This window comes from Mastomys coucha, chromosome X (assembly GCF_008632895.1).
Source record: "Mastomys coucha isolate ucsf_1 chromosome X, UCSF_Mcou_1, whole genome shotgun sequence".
Classification (NCBI taxonomy): domain Eukaryota; kingdom Metazoa; phylum Chordata; class Mammalia; order Rodentia; family Muridae; genus Mastomys; species Mastomys coucha.
Genome location: NC_045030.1, coordinates 90714242 through 90720640, shown reverse-complemented (window position 1 = coordinate 90720640; position 6399 = coordinate 90714242).

Here is a 6399-nt window from a genome sequence, read left to right as displayed (position 1 = left end):
AGAGATAACTGGGAAAAAATGTTTTCTCATGAATTCCCAGGAGGTCAAGGTAAAGCAATTCACTGAGGGATTTTCACCTCAGATTTATTTCTTCTATGACTTCCTGTGTTTACTTTTTTTTTTCTTCAGAATTCTCCTAGGAGCATTTCCCAAAATTATTTGACCACATATTCTCATCTCAGACTTTATGTCTACATTAAGGAATATCTATAGTAGAGAAGTCACTATTGTGTGGAAATATTGCTCCCTTAAGACAACACTAAAGATATAAATACTTTGCATTTATTAAGTGACCTTTTATTTAGTATGTGCTTTGTAATAAGTACTGAAAGACACATGCATAACAAGACAATACATTATATCTGCCTGAAAAGAGCAAATGGTGTCTTGAACAAAGCATGTGACAACTAATGTGACCATAAGTAAGGTCAGCATATCTATGCCATTAGAAAACAAAATAGAAGCAGCATGGGGAAGACAGCAATGGTTCAAAATTTTTAGCATCAGAGCCAAGTCATGTCTTACTCACCTTAGTATCTCATAGCATTGCATAAATATACTCAATAATGGTTATAGTCTTGAATTGTTTATTCTCAGCAAAAACAATATGTAACATGAGAAAAAGAGATAGAATATATAGGTGGACAGTAAAAAGACAGATTAAGATTGGCTCCGAGACTATGTGATGGGGGAAAATGTCCCCTAATGAAGTTCAGAGCCAGAAATACACTATATTTAGTAGACTCAACATAATAAATAAGTTTGGGTTAGATAAAATTATATATCATTTATATATGCTGAGGTGATCAAAAACTACATTTCATATGGTTTCACATAATGCAGTATTTTACAAAACAGAACATTTTAAATTTGATCTATATACATATATATGACATCCAATTCAAGCCATCCACCCACACAGATATAGTTACTATATTTGTATTAGTAAGTTTATTGTAACATTTTAGTGATGTAAAGCTCATATTACAGACATGAGTTATTACATTTGTATTACTAACTTTAATGCAACATTTTAGTGTTGGAAGGATTAGGGCTGGAGAGAGGGCTCAGTGAGTTACTGCTTTACCATAGGTCCTAAGTTCTATTCTCAGCACCGATTCAGAGGCTTATAGCCACTGGTAACTTAAGCTCCAGAGAATGCAATGCCCTCTCTGTCTTCTACAGGTGACAGGCACATATGTAGTAAAGTAACATATTTGTAGATAAGAAGGTAAACATTTTTTTAAAAACTTTCTGATTACATATAGAACTGCTGTTTTACTGCAAATATTGCAATGTGCATCCATTAACCTTGTTTGCAATTTAGAATGGTAACAACTGGATTCTTCTTTCATCTTTTTCAAATACTGATTTGTGTGTAATATACTGTTTTTTCACCACTCATTTAAAATTATAAATTGTTTATTTTTTTCAGTTTTTATTAGATATTTTCTTCATTTGCATGTGATATGATATCTCCTTTCCCAGTTTCCCCTCCAAAAAAAAAGAAAGAAAATAAAATAAAAATTAAAAAAAAACAATAACAACAAAAACCCTGTTCCCTCCCCCCTCCCCCACTTACCAACCCACCCTCTCCTGTTTTCTGGCCCTGGCATTTCCCTACACTGGGGCATAGAACCTTCACAGGGCCAAGGGCCTCTCCTCCCATTGATGACAGACTAGGCCATCCTCTGCTATACATATGCTGCTGGAGCCATTAGTCCCATCATGTGTACTCTTTCGTTGGTGATTTAGTCCCTGGGAGCTCGGAGGATACTATTTAGTTCATATTGTTGTTCCTCCTAAGGGGCTGCAAACCCTTCAGCTTCTTGGGTCCTTTCTCTAACTCCTTCACTGGGGACCCTGTACTCAGTCCAATGGATGGCTGTGAGCCTCTACTTCTGTATTAGTTGGGTACTGTCAGAGCCTCTCAGGAGACAGCTATATCAGGTTCTTGTCAGCTAGCACTTGCTGGCATCCCCAATAGTGTCTGGATTTGATGATTGAATACGGGAAGGATTCTCAGGTGGAGCAGTCTCTGGATTGTCCTTCCTTCAGTCTCTGCTCCATAGTTTGTCTCTGCAACTCCTTCCATGGATATTTTGTTCCCCCCCTTAAGAAGGAATGAAGTATCACACTTTGTTCTTACTTCTTCTTGAGTTTCTTGTAGTTTGTTGATTGTACTTTTTGTATTCCAAACTTCTGGGCTACTATCCACTTATCAGTGAGTGCATATCATGTGTGTTCTTTTGTGATTGGGTTATGTCACTCAGGATGATATTCTCCAGATCCATCCATTTCTCTAAGAATTTCATAAATTCATTCTTTTTTAATAGCTGCATAGTACTCCATTGTGTAGATATACCACATTTTCTGTATCCATTCCTCTGTTGAGGTACATTTGGGTTATTTCCAGTCTCTGGCTGTTATAAATTAGGCTGCTATGAACATAGTGGAGCATGTGTCCTTATTACATGTTGGAGCATCTTCTGGGTATATGCCCAGGCGTGGTATAGGTGGGTCCTCAGGTAGTACTATGTCCAATTACCAAATGGCTGTGAAGCACCTAAAGAAATGTTCTACATCCTTAGTCATCAGGGAAATGCAAATAAAAACAACCCTGAGATTCCTCCTCACACCAGTCAGAATGACTAAGACAAAAATCTCAGGTGACAGCAGATACTGGAGAGGTTGTGGAGAAAGAGGAATTGTTTTTTATGGGATTTTTATTGGATATTTTCTTCATTTACATTTCATACATCATCCCCCTTCCAGGTCACCCCTGAAAACCCTTATCCCATCCCCCATGCCCTTGCTTCTATGAAGATGTTCCCCCACACACCTACAGGATACAATATTATCTCATCAGCATTGTTCATTGATGCTATATATTACAGCATTTTCAGAGAAAGTTAGGGTACTGTGTAAAAATCTTAAGTATTAAAGTAAATAAAGAATTTTGGCTATTTTAAATAAAACTGAAAAGGACATGAAAATAATCTTAGTGATAATACCTAAATTACTAAAGTAAAGAAGTGTGAATTTCCTCCACATCATATTTTTCTTAAGAAAGCAAAATACTAGAGGCTTATCACAGAAAGAGTAGGTGAAGACTTTCATAATAACTTAGGGTGAGGAATTAATAGTGTTGTGGTCAAAAGACTTTGTCTTATAAGAAAATTATACTTAGTTACTGTATTAATAACCATATATATGCACTAAGTAACAATTATCTATGTATAATTAATATACATTATTTAGTATAGTTTATTCTATATATTGATCACATTATTATTATTTTGGAGCAAAATATACTTAAATCATTAGAGAGTGAATTTGGTCAAGAAAGTAAAACAGATGAAAAAAGGACAAAGAAAGATATATTACTAACACCAAAATAATACTTTCTGAACTAAAGTTATTCTTTTTTTTTTTTTTTTTTCGAGACAGTGCCTCTCTGTGTTGTCCTGGCTGTCTTGGTATTCACTCTGTAGATCAGGCTGGCCTTGAACTCAGAAATCCACCTGCCTCTGTGTCCCAAGCGCTGGGATTAAAGGTGTGTACTACCACCACCTGGCAAATTATTCTTAAATAAGAAACAAAGAATCAACATTTAATCAAATTAGAAATATAAAAATCAAATGTTAATGATTATGTATTGCTCAAAAACTATAATTATATTTAAAAACAAGAAATCATCCTTCTTTTATTATGTTAAAGAGCTTTAGTTCCTTAGTTAACGATCTTAAGACCTACAAGGCTCATTTGAGTCTCTATTCCAATAAAATACATGAAGAAATTGAAGAATATTAAATTTTTTTTTAAAATTACTGAAGGGAGAAATTTACTGATATTAAAATCTGACTATAGTTTTTAACAATTCTAAAGATAGAACAAAAACAATGTGAGCTAATTATGGTTTGTAACTATGATGCAGAGGAGTAAATAAGATATTCTTAAGTGTATTATAAAAGCTTTTAGTTACACATGAAGAAATGTTTGTCCAAATAATTAGAATGGGTTCGTCATGATGAAGTTTAGAATAGTACATTTACATTTTGGCAATGGCATAGTCTTTTGGCATTGACATGTATAAAAGACAAACCTTCCAGAACTATAAGGTAACATGTGGCCTTATTCCCTTCCTCATATTTACAATCAAGAAATACTGACAACAAAATTGAAATGTTTAGCCAACATTTGCAAGTCAGAAACAAATCTATGAAGATAGCTCCCTCATCTTAATTTATGAGTCAGAATTATGCCTTTGATAAATTAATTAAAAATTCTGTTCAGTGGTTTATTTAGAATTGCTTTCTAAATATTTATGTAATATCAGTTTATGTAATCTAAAAAGACAACTATGACCTTCAAGTAGATAGAAAGTAAGTAGTCTGACCACCACCTATTTTAATTACTCATCTACCAGTTGTCAATTTTAGTTGAGTTGAAATTACTGCCTGGATACCTTTCTTCTAAAGTTTCACAATAACTATACTATTTCACAATAACTATAAAAAATGTCTAGAGAGCTCAAAATAGTGGTATACTCTTTTAATTCTATCATTTAGAAGGCAGTGTCAGGGGGATCTCTATGATTTTGAGGCCACCCTAGTTTACACAGTGAGTTCTAGGACAGCCAGATCTACATAGTATTGAAACAAAAACCAAAAGAAAACAAAAATCTAGAATAATTTTGGTGTGTTATCATTTATGTCAAAATATAAGGTGGGAAATATTGAAGTATTAATAGCAAATAATTAATATTTCCTGCATAAGAAAATGTAGTCTTAAATGTTCTCAATGAAAATGTTGCCACTAAGATATACCCTATGTATGTTTTATTAATAGTCATAAATTGGCCATTTTTCTTATATTCTTATATTTGAAATCCAAAGACAAATTCTTCTTCCACAAACAACAAAAATATTTTCCTCAAATTATGTTTTTATTTTTAATTTGTAGTTCTTTTTATATTTTTAATTGAAAATAATTTTTTTCACACAATATATTCTCATCATGATTTTACCTTCAACTCCTCCCAGATGCTCTCTAGTACCCCACCAACCCAACTCCATGCTTCCTTTCTCACTTTATTAAGAAAACAAACAAACCAGAATTTAAAACAAATAAATAATAAACAGAAAAAGCACAAGAAACACACACATAGCACAACCCATAAAAACATAAAATCTGAAACCATAATATACAAGCAGAAGAGCAGAAAGAATTTTTAAAGCCAAACTAAAGTAGTATGAGACAAAAAAATCTACAAAATTGCCACTATTTTGTGTTGGACATTTACTTCTGTGAATAGCATCTGCCAGTAAGAAAAATTTTTATTAACTATCATCTCTACTTTTAGTCATCTATTTAACCTGTGGAATTAATTACATAGCTCTCTAAGAGGGTTAAATATTTTGATTTTTCTCTGACGTGTTCAGTTCATAACTGTCATTGGAAGCAAATTCATTACTGAGATTCTAAATTGTAACCTCAGTGGATCTTCAAATGGAATCTGTATGTAAAAGATATATTTGCATACTCATGTTCATTCACTCACTACTCAAAATAGCTAATATACAGAAACAGTCTAATTGTCAATCAGCACACATAAACACACTTGCCTCCTATTTAGTTATAAGAATAAAACAAAAACTTGTCATTCACTCTAATCTTAGTGGATAGGAAATCTTTAAGCCAGACACAGATAAACATGTACTACATGATCTCCTCCTAAGTGAAATCTGAAAGCATTCATCTCACAAGGACTAGGATGGTAGTTATCAGTTTCTAGGGAAAGAATATGTTAGCCAGGAATAGAAAATACTTCATCAATTGGATTCTAAGTTGTTAAGGAGAACAATGAATTTCTGGTATGCTATTGAAAGCAATGTTGACTGTGGATAAAATCCAAAAATAGAGAATTATTTTTAGATGCCAGAAAATCATTTTCATCATAGAAATTATAAATGATGTAGTAAATCGCTTAAATATATTTCCCTTACCTAAAAGTACATAATGTTGTGTATTATGCTTAGACCCATAGACAAAGCACAGGTTCCAATCCAAAAGCACTCTTCCATACTGTAGTGAATGTAAGAGACTTGTTAAAGCTCAAGATGAAGACAATAAATAATGGTTGTGGGCTCTACCATAAACAAGATATGTATACCATCCATTCTAAGTCTCAGGGAATATTAGAAAACTGGGATCAGGAAGTTTGTGAATGCCAGAATGTAGGGTAGAACACTATGAAAAGATATTCTTCAATTTCACAGAACTATTATGATTAACTTACAACAATTATTTTTTTAACTTGCACTGGGGCTATAGATGATCAGCCCTAACAACAATAAGTAAAGGAAATGGGAGAAATTCTCTGGCCTTTACTCTTCT